The sequence below is a fragment of the Spermophilus citellus genome, assembly GCF_964194105.1.
Source record: "Spermophilus citellus genome assembly, chromosome: 5".
Lineage (NCBI taxonomy): Eukaryota > Metazoa > Chordata > Mammalia > Rodentia > Sciuridae > Spermophilus > Spermophilus citellus.
In genome coordinates, this window is record NC_138186.1 from 161854096 (window position 1) to 161875745 (window position 21650).

Consider the following 21650-nt stretch of genomic DNA (forward strand, 5'->3'; position numbering starts at 1 on the left):
TAAAATCTACAAATGGTCAAATCTGTTATATAAAATAGCCTATTATTTGCTTATAACTAAGGCACATCCTCAAATATGCTTTAAATCTAGATTACTTACAATATCTAAAGCAATGTAAATAGTTGTTACACTTATCATTTAATGAAAAAAAAACCACAAAAATGAAGTCTATACATAGTAAGTACAGACACGTTTTTTAAATATTTTCTATCTGAAGTTGATTGAATTTCTGAATGTGGAGCATGCAGATTTAGAAGGCCAGCTGTATACAAATATGTATATCTCTGTGTACACTTAAATATCTTTTTGAATATCTGGTGGGACTGCAAATCAGCACTACCACTATGGAAAGCAATATGGAGATTCCTCAGAAAACTTGAAACCACCATTTGGCCCAGTTATCCCACTCCTCAGCATATACCCAAAGGACTTAAAAGCAGCATACTATAGAGACTCAACCACATCAATGTTTACAGCAACTCAATTCACAATAGCTAAGCTATGGAACCAACCCAGGTGCCCTTCAACAGATGAATAGATGAAGAAAATGTGGTACATATATACAATGGATTATTACTTAGCCATAAAGAAAAATGAAATTATGGCATTTGCTGGTAAATGGATGGAACTGGAGGTTATCATACTAAGTAAAATAAGCCAATTCCAAAAAACCAAAGGCAAAATGTTCTGTCTGATATGCAGATGCAAACTCACATTAAGCACATGGCAGGGATAGAAGTTCACTGGATTAGACAAAGGGGATTAGACAAAGCAAGGGGAGATGGGAATAAGAAAGACAGTAGAATGAATCCAACATAACTTTCCTATATTCATATATGAATATATGACCAGTGTAATTCTACAACGTGTACAACCACGAAAATGGGAAGTTATACTCCATGTATGTAAGATATGTCAAAATACATTCTATTGTCATGTGTAATCAAAAAGGACAAATGGAAAAAAATTAAAATACATATTATGGTTAAAGGCTGGCCAAGCTACAAATATTTCTATAGGAAGTTGATGGCCTCAGCATTGCCCAGTGCTGTCAAAAAAGGAGTTCTTTGGTTAAATGGGGAAATGCTGCTTATCCAATTTCTCCAAAATTAGAGCTCTTCCCCACCTTAAAGATTTTCTATGCATGTTGATATGAGAGGCCATCTTCCTCTCTTCTCTCTGCCACAAGATCATCCTGAGACTTCACTGAAGACTCTTCAGCCTTAGCATTCTCATGTGTAAAATAGAAAAAGCTGAGGCAAATGCTGTCTCTGGTTCCCATTCTACTTTATCATTCTCAATTCTTGGTCTTGCTTTTTAAAAATTTAGCAATTAAAGCATTCAATGTATGCTCTGTGATTGCTTAATGTGATATAAAGTGATACTGAATGGTGCCTTATGAATAGTGGGAAAATAGATTAAATGCTTTTTCAAGAGACTAAACATAAACCTCAAGCAATGACCGAATGAAATAATCCTAAGACATCAGACTGCACAAAAAAAAATGTTGGTTCCGATTCTAATTTTCCTGGGAAACAGGAAAGATTATCTTTTTAAAAATTGACTAATATTTTTAGGAAACTATTCTCATGAATGACTTTCTCATGACTTCCCAGATCAGTTATGCAAAAAGAAAAATGAGACTCTTTTCTCCTGAATTCCCTACTCTACTGACTGCCCAGTGGTTCTGCACCAGCTTTGTGTTAGAAAGTTCCAATGGTTCCAGAGACTGAAGAAGCAGATGAAGATGGATTTTCTGACCTCAGGAAATCACGACACGAGCTCAAGCCAACAGGTCTCAGTTTTGAATCCTTGTTTTCCTTGAGCGCACTCCACAACCCTTCCTGGCCCGACTCTGGACTCCAAACTTCTTATTAGCTCACAGCTAGCCTGAAGTTGCCATTGTAAAACTACAGCCCGACATACCTCTGTCCCAAGGAGCGCACTCTCAGAACCCTGCAAGAAGAGGGTGGAAACACACAAAATATGTGTGGCTGAGAACAGTTGAAATTCAAGCTTCCCCACCTGATGACTTCCTGGTGGGGATAATCCTTTCTGATAGAATACAGACATAGCCAAAAACAAGAGATGCAAAATCCAATCAAAATAAAATCAAACCAGTGAGACGAAAGAGATCCAATTCAAGTCACTCCCCTGCCCCAAATGCTGTATTTTAACGGAGCTCCAGCAGGACTCAGCAAATTATAGCCTTTCTTTTGACTAACAGAAAGTTTTATTTTATGCAACTTTTAAATCAATCCAAGAATTTTATTTACAGTAGCTTTACAAGTATGTTTAGCTGTGAAGCAGGGCCTTCATAAGTTCTGGTTTTCTCTGAATTTTCTTAGGACACTTTACTTCCAATCTTTTGAAAGTTTAAAAAAAAAAAAAAGCCTTGTTTAGTTCTGAAGGTTAAAAACAGCATCTCCTGCAACCTATTGGACACAGGTGAGCCGTAACAAAGACATCCTTTGTCTCCATATTTAGAAGATGCCATTCTCATCAAGAAGACACTGTCACCATTTTCATTAAATCACAGGTAGGACTAATACAATGGAAATTTCAGGAGGCATGGCATCTTTACACCTTTCTCTGCACAACAGCCAACCTGTGGATGACTTTCTATGAGACAAATCCATCTTCTGTTGAAACCCGTGAATGGTAAATACTTATCTACTTATCTGGCCTCCTAAGTTTCATAAGTCAACATGCTAAAATTGGTCACTTTATATGATTGTGTACTTCAAAACGTTTGGATTTAAAAAAAAAAATCCTGAAAAACTTGGAAGAGATGCTCTCCTTTGTCAATCAAATCAGGGACTCAAACCAGGGACCCAAGCATTTTACAGAGGTTTTGCTCCAATTTCCACATCTTCTATGCTAATTACATGCTGTCCTGCCCCACCTGTGCAGACTTCTAAAGCACTGCAGTGATCATCAGTCTGCACAAACATCTTTGGGACCTAAGAGTAAGCTGTCACTCAACAAGAGACTCAAGAGACAAACACAGACTGGGCAAGGGGCTCTCTTGTACAAAAGGCACATCGCATGGTCAGGAAAAGTTGTCATGTCATTAAAAATATGTGTGACCTGGAGTCTCTCCTCCACCCCGCAAAAGGCTTACAACACGTTGATCATCAGATCTTGAAGCAGGCCTGGGGGGGACCCTAGAGGGGATTTTGGTCAGGGAGAATAGAAAGAAATTTGATCTAATGGAAAACCTAGCATTGTTATCACCGATTAACTCCAGCCTTCTGGAAATAAAAGAGGCCTAGGACCCCCACAGTTAGATCAGCTTCATTTCCTGATGCTCTTCGAAGCATTACTGAAACTAAAATCATGGGTTGAATGCTCAAACAAGCTAATTCCTTTAAATCTTTCCTCCGTTACAGACAGCCCACTCTACCTAATACCTTGTACTTGCAAGGACTTGACAGAAAAGAGTATTAAAAGAGAGGAAGAATGAAATCAAGTATGTCTACCATCTTCATATGCAAAAGATTGCAGTTCATTAATAGAAAGAAATCTCAGTGAGAAAAGCTGAAAGAAACTTCAGAAAAGAAGATGCCTTTGTTGTTGGGCAGTTAACACTGGGCAATGGTCTAGACCAGGCAGTTACCAGCCCACAGTGTGGGCCAGGTGGGCAGATGGTCTGGCAATCCTAATAAGCTCTGAGTTGGAAGGATCTGATTTGCTCAATCACACAGTATTGTGAGTAACTCCTAACAACCCGGAGACCTTTCCCTTCTAGAATGTGTTCATTTTAACTCGGATTAAATACTAGAGAGTCAATAAGTAAGAAATCTAGCCTATGGACTGAGCATTACCACCACTGTGCTGGACATACCTAGGGAATCACAAAAGCTCTTTGGACCTCAGTTCCTTATCATCAAGGGGCACAGCTGGAGTTGTAGCCATCATTAATATTTAGCATCAAAGAGAAGTGAGTAGGGGTCTCCCGACCCAGTGAGTGTAAGGTTAGGAATGCCCCATGTGTGACCCAAGCTAGGGGACACTGAGACAGAAGATAGAGCTGAATTCAAACTTTACCTTGATGATAAACCAATAGAGATAACTTACCCATAAAGGTCAGGAAATGGCATGATTTTGGAGGGAGAAACACTCATGTGAGAGAACTAGAAAGTTCAAGCCTCATATAGGCCACTCACTAGTAAGTGCTCAGGCCACTTAAGCTTTCCAAAGTCCATTTCCTCCATGGTTGTATGGTTATCTGTCCTGCTAGAGGCAGCATGAAATTCTGGTATCAAAATAAGAAAATGTGCATAAGCACACTTAACAGATTGTGAAGCAGCCAAGGCCCAAATATTCATGTGAACAGGCATTTAGAACATTGAAGGTCTCCTTCCCAAAGAGTGGACTCAAAACAGAAATGAAAAGCCTAGGGAAAGACTTTTGGAGAAACAGGTCACTACTTGTCAACTCTTAAGATTCAGACACATATATTCAGAATGTATATGGATGAAATTTCTCTAAACTCTCCAAGATAAAGGAGAACAAACATCCCCATGCAGTCATTTCCATGCATATGACTGAGCCTGAATCTTTGTCACTCTTACTCAAAGCCTCAAACCACTGCAGTGACATTCAAGTAAGAAAAAGAGACTCTCCTTCATACTAGAAAACAGGATGCATGCTGAGAGGGCAGCCAAAGAGAGTGCTCAGCAACAGGATTGTCCAACATGCCTGTGTAGTCACAGAGCAGAGGCACAGCCCCCTGGAGTAGGGACAGAGAACAGAGACCTGGCCACAGCCAAGATTCTCTGGGAACCATTACTGAAGTCAAGAGCAGGGAAAAGAGGAAAGCTTTTCTGATCAGAAGGACAAGGCTGGCCAGGAAAAATAATAAGCAACAAGGCTGTCTGGACCCAAGAACAAGTCTATGACATCACTGCTCTACAATGTGATTAGATGAAGCAATATTAACCTCTAAGCAAAGGAGAAAGAAAACCTAATGATTTTTTTAAAAAATTAAATTTAACCAAATTCATTTGCTTTGATCACTTCTCCACAAATTCTTCAAAGAATGAAAGAGAATAGCCAAGAATATTGGGTACTAATTGTCCAGGCATTTTAGAGATATAATAACACTAGTGATCTGAGTGGGGGGAACTCTGTAGCAAGAGGAAGCTAAGTGAGGAGTCAGCAATAGAGCAAGAGCTTCAGGGTAGGCACTCCCATCATAGTGTGGAATCACAGGGACAGAAATTGAGATTAGGGAGGTCAAGTCAGATAAGACAGAGTTGAAATATTCAAGGGAAAATTGGAGAGAAATGCAGTAGAGCTCATCAAGGCTGAAGAGGCAGAAAATCCCAGGTCTTGGAGTCTAATAAAGTAGGTGGACATGATCAATAATGAAATTAATGCTGAATCCAGGAGGGTGAGCAGTGGAGCACAGATTGGACCAAAATGGAGCCTGTGGACGAAGTTTAAACAGAGCACCAAGATCAAAATCAGGCAGGCTATATTCCAGGCTATCTGGCCAGTAGCCTTAACAATGCTCGAGAATTCTTCCAACTCTCTCCTTTCTCTTCTCCTTCCTGTCCCTTTGCAGGGGGTGTGGACGTGTTACTCATTCCTGCTTGATCTGAACCCTGCTATCATCACTCATTACGAGTTGATTATATTAAACCAAAATCATCTATGGTATGTAAGCCTTGGTCTAAAAATAAAAGTGGTATAGAAGCCCACAGGCTGTCCAAGCTCTAGCTGAGACCCAATTGGACTAATGATGTTTTCTCAAAATTACTTCACTTGTTTGTTGAGTTATGAGTCCAATACTTCCAGGGATACAAAAGGAAAATAAATGAAATAAGGAGAAGATTCAATCAGAAGGAAGAACATGTTAGAGGATTTAACATAATGTTTTGCCCATAAGATTCAAAATGTCATTATAGTAAACACAAGTATACAAAAACCTGTCCCCATCATTGAACATCCTCCTCAGGGTACCAAATCCCTTTCTTCCCCAAACCTTCTCACTGGCCCCCCATTTTCCCATATCAATCAGACAAATGAGAAGCATCAGCGCCCTCGATCCATCAACCAGCCTTCCTTTTCCTGCTAGCTCTACCCAGGTAAGTGCTCCCCTCTCTACAATCACTCACATTGGTGCTGATGTACTATAGTTCATGCCTTGGTTGTGTTTTCTTCTCTCTGGACATCCCATAAACCATCATCACAATGGACTTCATTAATGGGAGCATTGTGCACTCTGCTAGGCACCTTTTCAAACATGAGTTCATGGGAACCCAATGACCCTTAGAGGTGTGTAAAGATATGCTGCTACCCATTTCACACTTGAAGAAACCAAACCTTGAAAACATAACCTCAGTTCCACCCACTTAGCAACCAGCAGAGCAAAGATCTCCCCTCTTTTGCCCCAGGATTCCTCCCATTACAATAAGGCTGCCTGATATAGAGCCATTTTACTCTGGCTCCAGGAGAGAGCTCTAAGCCTGGTTTCTTCCCCACGTGAGTGGTCATCTCCTCCCCATTCACCCGAAATCTCTCCCTCCTTCTGAGCACTATTTTGATTATCCCTTCATCCTGACACTCTCCTGGGTCCTGCTTTCTGGCTCTGCGGGTTCTTACCCTCTACCCTGTTCAGTACCATGCTCGGGTATCACCACGAGTCTTTCAGTTTAATGTTTCATGTGTGTGTTTCATTGTCCCAGTAAATTAGTAAGATATTGGTAAGGACAGTTACTTTCAAATATTTATTTCATATTTTTCACAATGCTTAATGCAGAGAAAATTCTCAACATTTTATTTTCTGTGTTGAGACATAAGAGAATTTCTGTGTTTGAGAAATTATCTTTCAGTCCTTCTCATTCTTTGTATGAGTGAAGGTTGGTTTAAAAACACATGAAGATCAGGGCCTTACTCCGCTCCAGGGATTCCAAGCACCCAGGCAAAGAAAAATGCAAGTCTGTTGAGGATCAGGCTCTTCCCAGATGATGCCAGCAGCTGCCACCGGCTATGACACCCTAACTTACCCATTCACATTCACGTGGAGACATTCCCTCTGCAACTTTCACTACCATTGGCTTTCTTTTGATTTACATGACTGATCTTCCCTTTTTTTCGTTGAAAACTTGTTAGACCTGTGGATTCTTGGAAGTATTTTACCAATTTCAAATATTTAAACATTTTTCCGGTCAGCTATAAAAAAGAAAGATCTCTTTACATACCATTCATTACCCATTCCATATATAGGGTTGTAGTGGCCAACTTTTTTGCACATATTGAAATATATAATGTGTTAGGAATGTGGCTTTAATATATCAAAGTATGCTTTAACTCATTTTTTGGTAAATACACACAAATATTTTTTTAAAAGGAAAAAGCATTGAAGATTTTACTATACCAAAATGCTATTAAGACTATTTCAAGGTTATGGGGTCATGAGACATAGTTATCTTCTCCTTGCTTATCTGCATCATTAGTAATAAAGTATATCATATGTGCACTAAAGAAAAATAGTTATTTTTAAAATTTAAGTTGTAAATAGTGAGTTGATAACATAAATTTACTGTAAGGTTGAATTTGAAGTGCTTGCCTACAGATTCTTTCTTTCCTTCTCTTTATCTAATTTAGTATATACTGATCTTTTCCTTTTTCAAGACCTTTTTCCAATCTTATAATAAACAGAAAGGATGAATGGAAATTGTTCAAAAAACTCAAAATGCTGACTTCCTTTTTTTGGCAAAATGGTTATTCTGATTTTTTAAGTCAACAATTACATGGTAGAAAAAACATGATAGACACAAAAACACAAGTAGTCATGAACCATTATAATCTTGGCTACTTAGATAATACAAAGAAAATTATAAAGATAGCATAAAAGTACAATTCCTCCCCCACACTACATTCCTATTTAAATAGAATGAGAAATACATCTCATTTTACAATAGAAATTTATTTCTATCACCCTCCTTTCATTTTTTCTCTCATGAGTTCATGTTTTCCCTCATACACATACACAAGAAAACTTTCCTAAAAACTTTGCATCACCAATAGTAATTAAATAATTAATATTAGACAATTTTTCAAAATTAATAATAGATATATGGATATAGATGACCAATATACTATATTACATACTACATATTTAATACATATTACAAATGCATTTGTTGTTCTAATCCAAAATTTTCTGGCTAAACTTGATGTTAGCCAAACAATGCCAGTTACGGTGTTCAGATAATTTCTGTTTAAGAAGAGAACAAATCAGTAAATGTTTTGGTAATGCCTTAGTAAAAACAAAATATTAATAAAACAAAATTTTTCTTCCCTTTTTCAATCTGAATTCTTGGAAGCAAATGTTCATCACCCTCAGTCCCAACCCACCTCAGCTTCCATCTGGAAATGTCTGAGGAACAAGATTCTCCTCAACAAATACTCCTAAAATTATTATCCACCCCGAGAAGCTTCCTCCGGCCTAAGTGGGATTGTTTGCCATCATTCCCAGCTCCAGGAATGGGGGAAAGGTGGATACATATGAAACAAGCTTATCTAAAACAAATAAGAAATGCCTGGTATCCTTACACCGCATCACATCACATCATCTCATACTCCCTCAAGGCAGCTCTATGTTAATGGACTCTCAGGTTCAACAGGCCTAGGTTCAAATTCTGACGCCAAAGTCAACACACTGGAGTTGGAATCCTCAATATGTTATTTCTGTGTGGCCTTAAACCAGGTTCTTAAATGCTATGAACCTGTTTCCTCATCAGAAGAAGGAAGCCAGTTAATAATAAGAGCACTTCCTAGAGTTATTTCATTACAAAACGAACAACTAATACAGTGCTTTTAACGCCTTCGCTGGAGACAGCAGGTGAAGATCACACATTAACTCTTGGTGGTGACGAAGGTGCTGACTGCACACATCAGCCATGAAGCCCCTGCGGTTGCTGAGATATATGCAGCCTGCAGAGGAGATGCCATTGGAAACAAGGAGCCCATGTGGACGGTTGCCTGTCCTTGCTCTGGGGCTTACCTCCGTGGTTCTTGCTGCCCTTTGAGCTCCAGGGATTCCCAGGAATAGGCATCACTGGCCGGGCACATCTGTCCATGGGCAGAAGGCCCAGCTCCACTAAGCACAGAAATGTGAGCTCGTGGGAAGCTGACGGAGAAGCTCGTTCCCAGTAAGCAAGGTGAAAATGACCACGCCCCATGTCTAGGACACTGCCACTACCAAATCACCAGCGGAAAAGCAAACTCACTTCAAGAGAACCAGATCCATGAACCTGACTTGCTCAGCTCACTTACTCTGCCTCGGTGGCTGCTGGCTGCCTCTCCCTGCGCTGGCTTCTTGGCTCAAAGTCCAGGGATCTGGCATTCCTTTCAAGATGACTGACGTGCACAAACTTTGGAGTGTTTGTGAGTGTTCAGAAAATAAAAATAAACAGTACTCTAGTGCCCAGCTCAGACCCTGCTCAACAATCCTTCATCCAAGTCCCTGCTACCTACGCAAAAGCTGCTACAGTTGATTAATCAAGTTGAAAATCCAAATGCAAAATGTCTTGGTACCTGTGTTCCAGAGAAAAATCCAGCTTTAGCTGGAAAATCTTGACCATATTTACCAGAAGAGTTAAAGTTTAGATCCTTCTCCTGGACAAAATGGCCATAACTGAATCTAACCAAGAAGAGGCCGTGTCAATTCACGAGATTGTAAGGAAATTGCAAAAGCGATCTTGTCCATTCTTTGACAATGAAATACCTGACAAATCACCTGGAAAATATGAGATATTCAATAAGCATTTTGTAAATGTTAAGTATTCCTAAATGGGCCCCATCATGTTATATGGCTAACATTCATATTCACTAAGGAGAACAGGAGTGCTTATCGGGAGTTAAATGTTGTATTCCTCTTCAACATTAGAGATCGGTGCATAAGACTCTCAGGAAAGAATATTCTTCATGACAGTCAGGAAAAAAATAACTTCCACCCTGTTCAAATGTGAAAGAATCAATCCAGTCACAAATTTCTATTAAATATCTCAATAAAGATTATATAAAATTAATAACAAGTCCAAGAAAAGCTAAATAAGGAGTCATTAAGAGGAAGAGCAAAATCATAGTTTTAGTTTTGTGCAGATTAAATGAATTAGCCTCCTGCAATGATGTGTTCCTGTTAGGTATTTTGTTCTGCTGGTGATAATCGTGGTAATAGGAATTAGGGTAATTTAAACTCTATTGAAAAGGGGATTAAAGGGACTCATGTTTCAAAGGAACTCAAGAACATGCTTGAAACCCTGGCACTTTATGCTGTCATTAAAATACTTATGCAGGTACCAAAGTAAATGCGTGCTTCAAAGTGATCAACACTTATAGATAAAACTACCAGCATGATCTAATGGGCACTAATTGGGAAGTTTCTTCTTGTTAAATGCTTAGATTGGAGCCTTAAATTTTATGTTTGAACAAAAGCACCATCATACTGCAGCATTTTCTAGTTTGGAATATTTGGACTCCCCCCCCCAACATACAACTTGGGGAAATAAATATCAACTCAAATAGAAACAGATGATCCATATCTAGCAAATGACCACATTGGTATAATAAGCCAGGATTCCTAATAAGATTCAATTTATGAAAGGATGCCCTTTTATAGATGTCACAATAGCCTGATTTTCATTTTGTAAATGTGTCTTTATTCATTCCCATTAAAAGATGAATCAAATCTACTGTCTGAGATCCAATGCCACAGGTTAAAGTCAGAGAAATGAGTCATGTTGGATTTGGTCCCTCAAACCACTTGCCAGCAATGTAGATGGTTGTATGATAAGCACTGAAAATGACTTTTATTCTTTGCCCCACCCCCAAATTAATGTCCTAGGGTTGCTGTAACAAAATACCACAAACACAGTGGCTGAAAACAACAGTTCTAGAAGCTGGAAGTCTGAAGTCAGGGTGTCCACAGGCCACCTTCCCTTTGACACTCTGGGGGTGTCTTTCCTGCTTCTTTTAGTGGCCAGCCACCTGGGCAACCCTTGCCTGGGAACAATGACTCCCATCTCCCTCCATCATCAATCCTGTGGTCTTCCTGGGTGACTCTCTCCACTTGGCTGCCTTCTTGCAAAGGTACCAGTCCTATTGGATGGGGACCCACAGCCCTGCAGCATGACCTTATCTTAATTTAACCAGTTATAGATCTACAACTACCCTATTCCAAACAAGGACACATTCAGAGGTACTATGGGGCAGGACTTCAAAATCTTTTTTGAGGGGCAGGCATAACTCCACTGATTACCCTCCCTTCATGCTCCTTTCATATAATCCTTTTCTGTCAGTAAAGCTCTTGGGGGCCAGTTGAGTCTCTATATGGTTAAAAGGAAATGGGACTCGAGCAAAGATAAAAGGGTTCCATGAGTCAAAAAAATTTTTTTTTTACTTTCTTCAAAGCATATTTACTTAATCTTATTTGGTCCACATAGCAAAACATTTTAGGTATTTTTTAATCCTTGCTTTTATAGATGAGAAAATTAAAGTGTGGAGAAGTTCAGTGCCTGGCTTTGTGGCACTGAAAAAAAAAAAAATATATATATATATATATATATAAAATAACCCAATTGTTACATGTCACAGTCAGAGCACCCACGTCTCCTAAATTATGGGTCCATGGTGTTCCCACTTAAAAAAAAAAAGAGAAAGTCCCACCAATATGGGTGCATTAATACTGAAAATAGAAATTGGATGGTTTAAACTTAGACAGAGATTATAAGTGGGCAGCCTGAGGATCCTAGTAGGGAAGGAACTGTTACATATCTTGACTGGGGTTGCAGACTCCCCAGGGATGGCTCTACAGGCCCTTCCGAACTCTGCTGTCCCTGCTGGTTAAGAAGCATTGCCTACACAATGCCACCTGGCCACTGCACGGTAGGCTGTGTTGAAAACCACATATGTGCAGTCATGTCAGGACACAGAGAGATCCCTGGACAAAAGAAAATCCCTTTCCATCACCTCCTCCATAAGAATGTAGGAAAGAATTTCACTTTAGATTTTAGAGTAGCAAGCAAATCTGTTTATTCTTACCCTTTGCCTCCTAATCCTTGACCTCAAATTGCTCTCTTAAATGAAAAAAATCAGAATTTTTCCTTGCATAGAATGTAAGTGAGGCCACAGGCTCAGGGAGTTTAAGATCTGATTTGAATCCTGCATCTACCCCTCCCAGTAGGGTGATGTGAAACAGGGCACTTTACCTCTAAGCTTCAGTTTCACAGAGGTAACAATATAGTACCATTTTCCTTGACAATTTTGAGAAGTGGCTGAAATCATAAATATAAATGTAACTAAATGTAAATGTAAACTGAAATGTAAAAATAAAAGTTTTGATCACCTGCCTAAACCACAACAAGTACTCAGTGATAATATCCCTCAGTGCCCTACACATGAAATATTCAGGGATTGTTGTGGACTTCCTGTTAAAAACTGTATCATGCTGCTGCTTTCCATCTCAATTCATATTTGATTTGATTAATTCTTTCATTTCTAACCTTGAAGATCTGGTCATTTTTGATTCAGCATTTATGAAAGTCTCATCTGTAATCCAGTAATTTGGAGGTCTGTTTCGCTGGCTAATTTTTCGCCTTTTAACTTTTCCAACCAGCATACCCAAGTGGGTTTGCAAGGGCTGTCTTTGCTCAGCTCTTTCACTCTTTCTCTGCCAACTTTCTCTTACTCAGTCGTTTCTAAAACAAAACAGGAGATTCCTCTCCATACCTACAAGCTAAAACACTTTGTTTCGGTCAAGTCCCTGATAAGAGACCCACAGTGGCATGCTGGCACTCTGAGATGGCAGAGCCATGATCTTAACAGAAATTATTTCTTGACTCTGCAAAAATGTGTTTCTGACCACTCCCCATTTATACCAAGATGATAGATAAGTCAATATTCCCTTAAAAATGAATCACTTATGTGTGGGGAAATCTAAGTTTAACTTGGAAATATTAACTGTTGAATTGACTATTGAACCTGCTAGAAGATAATCCAATAGAGTCATTCAGAGAAAATAGCTCATTTTCATTTGATTCTAGGAATTAATCAGACCGGCCATCCCCAGATGGAGCCCTCTTTGCTTGTTGCCATTTTGAAGCTGACACATGAGTCTGTGCCAGTTCTAATCTCAAAGGGAATTCCCCTAAAAAAGACTAACTAGCATAAGTTATCAGTGCCATTTCTTAGATAGCAATGATCCACAAACTTAAGCACAGTATCACTACAAACTACTTCTGCATTGTCTTCGGCAGAGGACAAAGAAAGTGTTAACTTTTTGCTCATTTATTTTCATTCAACACTTACTTTGTTTTCATATTATAAAGAGAAACCAAGTATGCTCAACTGACAAAACTTAAAAAAAAAAGTACAAAGACAAAAATAGCCATCAGCTATAAACCCACTCTTCACAGACTTTAGCCTACTTTACCTCAATCTTGCTTATCTGCAATATTTTTGCATAGTTGAAAAAGTTGCATCCAGCTTCTTTGACAGCAGTACATTATGAAACGGTTTCCATAAATATCATTATATTGGTGGTTTTCTTTATCTAGACATATCATGAGGTGCTTAACCATTCTGATGAGTAGGTTTATGACATTCCTTTTTAACAAATTATTATCTTGGTTCATTCCTGCTACTGAAACAAAATATCATAGGGGGCCAGTGGCTTATAAACAACAGAATTTGGTTTCTAACAATTTTAAACGCTGGGAAGCCCAAGATCAAAGCTAATCCTACAGATAATATCTTCTCTGTGTCCTCATAGGGAGGAAGGGGCAGGCACATACCCTTCAACCCCTTCTGTGGGAGCACTGCCACCAAATGTCCCTCCTCTTTATACCACCACAACAAGGTTTCCATGTGAGGTGTGTGTGGGGGGACACACATTTAAACCATAGCTAGGATTAAAAGATTCGTGTTTCTTTTATGAAACTTAGAAAGTGACAAAAAGCATAAAAGAGAAAAGATAAACTTGTGGTCAGATCTTTAAGTATGGCTATGGTGATCTGAAAACTGAAGAAATATATACTGATAATTGTCATTTAGTGGTCCATGAAGAGCAAGTGCTATGCCATCGCATTTCTAACCCTAATATGATGCCCAAATACTATAATCACCACTTTCTAGGTTCATAAATTATAGTTAGTAAGTGGTAGATACATACATTAAACAGATGTGTCTGACCCCAAACTGCTTGTTTGTTTGCTCGTTGGGGGGGGGGGGGGTGCTATATGACACTGTCCTACCTGTCATTACCACCTCAACAATCTCTGCTATCCTCATCTCTATTAGTCACCATTTCTACCATCACCTCCTCTGTCACTTCCAATATCACCCCCACCATCTCTACCATCACCTTTACCACCATATTTACAATCACTCCATAATTTCTATCATCACCTCCACATCTCTACTATTAATTCCTCCAAAACCTCCACCTTTTTAACCATTGCCTTCTCTATCGCTTCCACCACCATCCCACCACTTCTACCATCATCCCCACCATCTGCCACCACTTCCATCATCTCTACCATCACCTTCTCCATCACCTCCACCACCACCACCACCACCATCTCTACCATCACCTCCACTACCATATGCAGTCCCCTTCACTTTGCCCAGCTAGGGCTTTTTATCACCTGTTTTCTATACTTTTCTTCACTCCACATTTTCTTATTCTCTCTTTCTTCGTACTGATCTCCTCCAATCTTTATTTTCTAAGATTTTGTTACCTGGGTAACAAAAATAAAGCAAAGCTACCCAACAACACTCATGTCATGAATAATACCAGTCATTCATCTAATTAATAATTACTGAAAACATAGTATATGGAAGTTAACTTTTCCGGGTACCAGAAGTACAGTAATTCCCTCACTTGCAGAATTTTCTACAACACTAAAAACCTTATTTTCTACACACACACACACACACACACACACACACACATCATATTGCACCTTGCAAATATTTGCTAATTCTCAACTTGTGCTTTGGTTACCAGCTCACACTGCCGAGTCTCCAAGCTGGATGAAAAGCAGAAGTGAGTGCTTCAAGAAGGACACACAAGTCAAAAGGAAAGTCTCAGGCAATCATTGTGAAGTAATTTCTTATCTCTTATTGCCACAGCAAACTACCACAGGAAAGAACTTCCTATTTCCATACTCTGGTGATGTGCATTTTCTTAATGCAATTTGCCTGAAATGTTCATACGTGGACCTTCTGCAGAAGAGACGCTTGACATATTAAGGAAAGGAAGGAAATTCAAAGATAAAGAATGAATATATCAACAAGAGCAAAAAACCTTAAGTCCCTTTCTTCCTCACTTGAACGATGGGAGCAGAAAGAAACCTGCACTCTTTCCATTTCTATTTCTAATTAAAATAGGAACCAAACTCCATATCACTATAAAATGGCTGGGATGGTACTAGGAATTCATAGGCCCCTAAAGACTATTAAAGTTCACTTCTGCTTTGCTGGCTTTTAATTCTGACTCCTATAATTAAATTATTACACACACCAAGAAAAGGAAATCACACACTTCTGATGTCTTCTGTAAAAGCCTGTGAACCAACACTCATCCCTCATATTCATATGAGATATTCTGTCTAGCCTGTGACCTTTATCTAAAAGCAAAATCCCCTCTAGCTATCTGCATGCAAAGGGGGATTCTCCACAAAGAACATGCTTTCTCTACAGATGGTGGCCACAGAGTTTTCCCCAAATGAACTCATCTGTATCCAAACAAATACTGAATTGAGGTTTTCTAAATCAAATGGTGGCCTACAGTCAGACCAGCTGTGAGTTCAACACCCATTTAGGAAAAGAAAAGCAGAATGAGTACACAGCTCTCTCCTTCAAAGCTCTTGCAGAATAAGAACAGCAGCCTTCACAGCAGCAGGTGTAAAAAGAGTTGAGCAAATACCACCTCCAAGAGTCACATTTCAGACCTGAGGGTTGTAAAGATAGTACTAGGGCATCAATTGGTGTGCCATCTTGATACGCCAAGCAATTACTTCTCATATATCAGCCAAAGGGTGACTTTACTTACATGCAATATAAACAGAGTAAATCCAAGAACTTTCTCTTTATCTCTGAGTTCAGAAAATTCATAATACTCTGAGGCAAATGTTGCGGATTCCACTCGAAGCAGTCACTCAGGAGGTTCAGTCTACACAGCACTACATCAGAAGCTGACAAGAAAATAAAGCTATTTCAGAAGAAGAGGAAGTTTCATCTCTACTTCCTCAAATCTATTCTTCCTCCTACTTACTCTTATCAAACCCCTCCTTGAATCCAGAATCCAGAACAGGGTACATCAAAGCAGGCTTATCTCATCTGTCTGACTTCATCTATCACTAAAGACTACCCAATGTATTCATTTCCGAGGTGCGTGTACAAGACAGTGCGTGCCTTTGCCTTCCTCATTTGGAGGTGAAGATGAGTTTATAGGCATGGAGGTGAGAACATTTACAGAGCAATCCTCGGTATGTTGGGCTCAGATGCCACATTTTCATCATCAATATCTTTCAGATTCTCTTTTGTTTCACATCTTCCTCTTTAATTCTCTTAATCATTCATAAAGTTCTTCTAAATAGGAGACACAGATAAGCTTGCAAAAATCAGCTTAAGCTAAAAAAAAAATCAGTCTTAACCTACCATTCTCTGGCAGCACACATAATAGATTCTCTAACTGTAAAACCTTTCTTTTACACACTAGAAAAGGAGAATGACCGGCAGAAAGTTAGACATATTTGAACTCATCACAAATTCCCACCTTCCTCCCTTTCTTTTTCAACATTAGCAGCTTGTTTCTCTAGATCTTCTTGGAGGAAAAAGAAATCATTCTCACTATATTTATACTCTTTTCTCAAAGCAAATTAAATAAATCATTTAAAAATGGTTTTATCCAATGCAGGCCTCCAAGTTTGGCAACTATTATATTAGAATTATATGAGTTATTGTCTTAGTCTCTTTTCTGTTGCTGTAAAAAAATCTGAGACTGGATATTTAAAAAGACAAAATGTTTATTTCATTTTATGGTACTGGGGATGGTCTCAGAAACTCATACACACAAGGAAAGTAAGTGCTCTTGAGAAACTGATGACTCCATTTTTGAAACCAGCTTCTACCTCAAGGCCTGTGTAGAGGGAGGGGGCGTGACCCTTGTCCTTGGAAAAACCCACAAGTATGTGCTCCTAGGCACATACAAACCCTGCTGAGTTTTTTAACAGGAGGGATCTGCAGCGCCAGGTGTCCCTGACTCAGTTACTCTAGGTGAGGACCCATAGCAACCCTCTAGCAACCACCAATCAGCATTTGACAGGGAAAATATCTGAAATGCCAGGTGACCCTCCCAGTAGTTTCATGATTGATAACATGATTAGGCCACCCTTCAGTTTAGCATAAACACTCTTACAACTGGGCCTAAACCAATCAGTTCAAATGTTTCTACCCTTGAACTAACCAATCACCCTTACCCAACTTATTCCCGCCAGTGAATGTGCTAATCAATGTTAAGAGTTGTTGTTTGATTTTCTCGCAGTATGAAATGATTCGCTGTGTGATGTTGTGATGCATAGAGTATCCCAAAAAAACCTATAAATCCTCACTGAACTAAGGGTCAGGACTCATTCCTCGGGACCATTGCATCGGAAATGGTTGTAAGTCCAGGCTCGAGCTTGCAATAAAGACTCTTGTGTGATTGCATCGGATTTGGCTCCTGGAGGTCTATTGGGATCCCACAAATCTAGCATTACACTCTACCACTGAGCTACATCTCCAGCTCTATTTATTTTGTTTTGAGACAGGGTTTTGCTAAGTTGCCTAGGCTGCCTCAAACTTGCAATCCACCTACCCCAGCCTTCTGAGTCTCTGGGTTTACAGGCGTGCACCACCAGGCCCAGCTAAGATATTTATTTAACTCACGGTTCTGGAGCTACAGGGTGCCAGCATCTGCTTGGCTCTGGTGAGGGTCTCATGGAAGATGGCACCACAATGGCAGGAGTGTACATGATCAGACAGGAAGCTTCAGAGTAAGCCAAGGCAATGCATCTTGCTCTTGAGAATGAGAACAACTCGTTCTCATGGGACCTAATCCAAGGCCAGGAGATCTGCATTAAGCCCTTCACAGAGGTGGTGCCCTCATGATATAATTACCTTCCACCAGGCCCCACCTTGAAAGATCCAAGTCTTCTCAACATGTTCCCACTGGGCAAGTCTCCACCACATGAAGCTTTGGGGGATACACTTGAACCATACCAAACCATAGCATTTGTTTTACTGCTTAACAGGTTGCCCTAAAACTCAGTGGTTCAAACCAACAAACATCTGTTATCTTATGGCTTCTGTGGATCAGGACTCTGGGCCCAGTTTAGCTGGGTTCACCAGCTAAAGATTCTGCACAGGCTGCAGTCAAGGGGTCAGCTGGGTCTGCAGCCACCTCCAGGCTCAATGGGGAAGGAAGGGATCCCTCTAAGTACAAGCATGCGTGTGTTGGTAGGGTTTAGTTTCCCATGGGCTATTGTTCCCTAGGGCCTCAATTCAGTACAACCTGAAGTTCCTTATCAGGTGGGTCTCTCCTTAGGTGGCCTACAATATAGCAGCTGGATTCATCAGTGAGCAAGTGAGAACAGGAACAAGACATAAGTCACTTCTGTACCTCATCTCAGAGGTGATATCCTGTCACTCTTGGTGATTTCTATTTGTTAGAAATGAGTCACTTGGTCCAGTCTACACTCTATGGGGATAGGGGACTTCAAAGTATAAATTCCGGGAGGTATCAACCAACTAAAGGAATCTATCTTGGAAGGCTGCCTATTTATCCCAACCCAAATTGCATCTGCCTTCATGATCTAATATTGGCATCAAGCCAAATATTAACAAATAAGAAGACTAATCCAGAGGTAAACTCATAAATATACTACTGAAAGAACATATGAGACTTTCATTCAGGAATGATATTAGATTACAGCCCACCCCAGTCATTACCGAGACCACACCCACACGGAAAACCTAGGTTTTCAGATCATGTAATGGCTCTCCTCATACCATCACTAAGAAACAAATTAGCATACAAGCAAAAAATCAAAATGAAACTATAAAACAGCCTGGAATCTGGAAGATAACCAGATTCAAGATAGAAACATGAGAAGGCCCCAGAACAAGCACAGCATTCAACTTTTCACGTTGGGTATACAGAGTTCACCCTAGGCATTGATCCCATTAGGATCAGGATTCCCCACCACATGGCCTTCCTCCTCTGGACACTCACTGAATGTACTCCTTCCTCCTGGTGACCAGGCAGGTCTTCACTGCCTGTAGTTCCACAGCCCTACCTCATGCAAACCTGATCACTTCCTCCATCTTCTCTTTTAAGTGTGAATTGCTTAGACTGAACAAACAGAAGATCTGCTTTCGGGCCTACAGACAATGAAAGCAAGGAAAACAGAGTCAGTATGGGTAGAAAAATAAACAATGCAGTTGAATTTCAATTGAATTCCCATTCAAGATGTGCTTTTAATAGCTGGCATTCCAGAGAGAAACTACTGTCACCTGATAGCAAAATTTATAAGCAACACTTTCAAAAGCAAAGTAGAAATTTTCTGTACAGCATGTTTCACGTGCATGCTTTTAAAAAATTTTTAAATGTACAGATTAAACATGGCCTACATCCCAATGTACCCCATATCTCATAACTCAAATATCAATGCAAACTGTTAAAAATAAATAATGTTGTTAATGAAACAGAGAAAGAAAACATGTAGCAAAATTACTATTTGGCAAAAGCTATTTACCTTGGGTAATAGATAATAGTTTGAAAAACTACTTCAGTCTCTGGTCTCAGACCTTCTCTCATTTTCTTTATATTTATTTTATAAGAAGACTACTATAGACAGAATGCTTATGTCATATGTTGAACTCTAATCCCCACGGTGTTGGTATTGGGTGTGCATGATTAGATCCTGCATGAATGGGGTTAGTGTTCTTATAAGGAAGCCCTAGAGAGCCTTGCCCCTTCCATCACATGAGTTCAGTGTGAGAAGGATGCATCTCTGAATCATGAGGCAAGTCCTCACCAGACAGAGAACCTGCCACTGCCTTGATCTTGGACTTCCCAGGCTCCAGAACTCTAAGAAATAAATGTTGTTTACAAGGTACCCAGATATGGCATTTTGTTAAAGCAACTAGAATAAACTGAGACAAAGAGACAAAGAACATTAAATCTGTGGAGAAGTAAAAGGATATAAGAAGATGCTGTGCATTTTGATCAGGAACAAGATGAAATTTCTCTCAGCAGCTTCCTATTTGTATACATTTTTATATCTAGAAAGTACTGCCTCATCTTCTATGTTGGGTCATCCTTGACTTCCCTGCTTTACATACCATCAAAAGTACTAGGTGACATTGAACACATTTAGTGACCTCAAAAACGGGGCCTGTTTTCACACCAGGCTTTTAGATGTCACCAAAGACATAGGATTTTTACTATTATGGAGCCAGTATGGGAGCCACATAAATTCTTTGGTGTAAAACCCTTGATTTATAGAAATGGGATAATCATCAAGAGGCTGGGCATAGCTCAGTTGGCAGGGTACTTGCCTCACATGCACAAGGCCCTGGGTTCAATCCTCAGCACCACCAAAAAAAAAAAAAAAAAAAAAAAAGAGGCTGGACATGCATTTCAAGATGGTAGACTGACTGCAGGCTCTTTCTGATCACTTCCTTCCCAAAAAACTCTACTTAAATTAAAGGGGGGGAAAAAGACGTAGATCCACAATAACAAAAACAACCAGAGGAAGAACATCCAAGCTTTAGAACTTTCAACAGATTTCTGGAAGATCAAACGTGGAGGGAGGAGGGATGACCTACAAAGGTAGGCAGGGGACCCCAGAATTCCACAAGCAAGAAAGGCCTTCTGGTGGAGGAAATAGCCCATCTGTGGTGCATCCTCGCTGCAGGATCAGGACTCCAAAGCAGGAGAAGCTTTAAACATCCTCAATAAGTGATGGAATTGGAAACAGAAGGATGAATTAAAAGTCCATGGGAACCTAGCGCCCTCCTATGCCTGCATCAAGTATCTCTGTCACTCATAACCCTGTGGATACAGCCACTCACCCCACTGCAGGACACAGAACCGGAAGATCCATCTCCAGAGTCACTGAAATCCTGCAGAGAATACAGGCAGCAAATGTGGACTGTGGACTCAGGAGCTTGAGATAGACACCCACCTATGGCCTGAGAGCTTCACTCAGCACGTGCCGGGCATGACATCATCTCCCCATTGGGGTACCAAGAAATGTTTCAGGAAAGGGGGAACAGGGTCTTCTAATGGGTACCCTGAGAGAGATTCATGAAGATACCGTATTCATTACAAGGAGCAGGATGGTAAGAATGATAAATAATCTGAGAACAAGAAAGAACCTTTGGATACCACGAGCAGGGTTGCTAAATAAATATTTTTAATGAGGAGGTTGGAGGACAAATTTAAGTGAATTTCTCAGGAAATGTTCAATGACATCATCAAAGTAATAACTTAAAGGACTTCTCTAGATTGAAGTCCATGTGTATTTGGACTAAAAGTCTCACTGAGTGCCAAGATGAAGAATTGCAAGTCATTGTAAAATTTCCAA

The 21650-nt window shown here is 39.8% G+C and overlaps 1 protein-coding gene across 2 annotated transcripts in view; it reads right to left on the minus strand.

The window, feature by feature from the left end:
- Nucleotides 1-16179, minus strand: part of IPCEF1 (interaction protein for cytohesin exchange factors 1) — a 154959-nt gene extending 138780 nt beyond the window's left edge. For both annotated transcript variants that reach the window (XM_081295890.1, XM_081295889.1), the window contains exon 1: nt 16070-16179. The gene's annotated coding sequence lies outside the window, so the exon portion shown is untranslated. The remainder of the gene's footprint in view (nt 1-16069) is intronic.
- Nucleotides 16180-21650: the final 5471 nt, after the last annotated feature.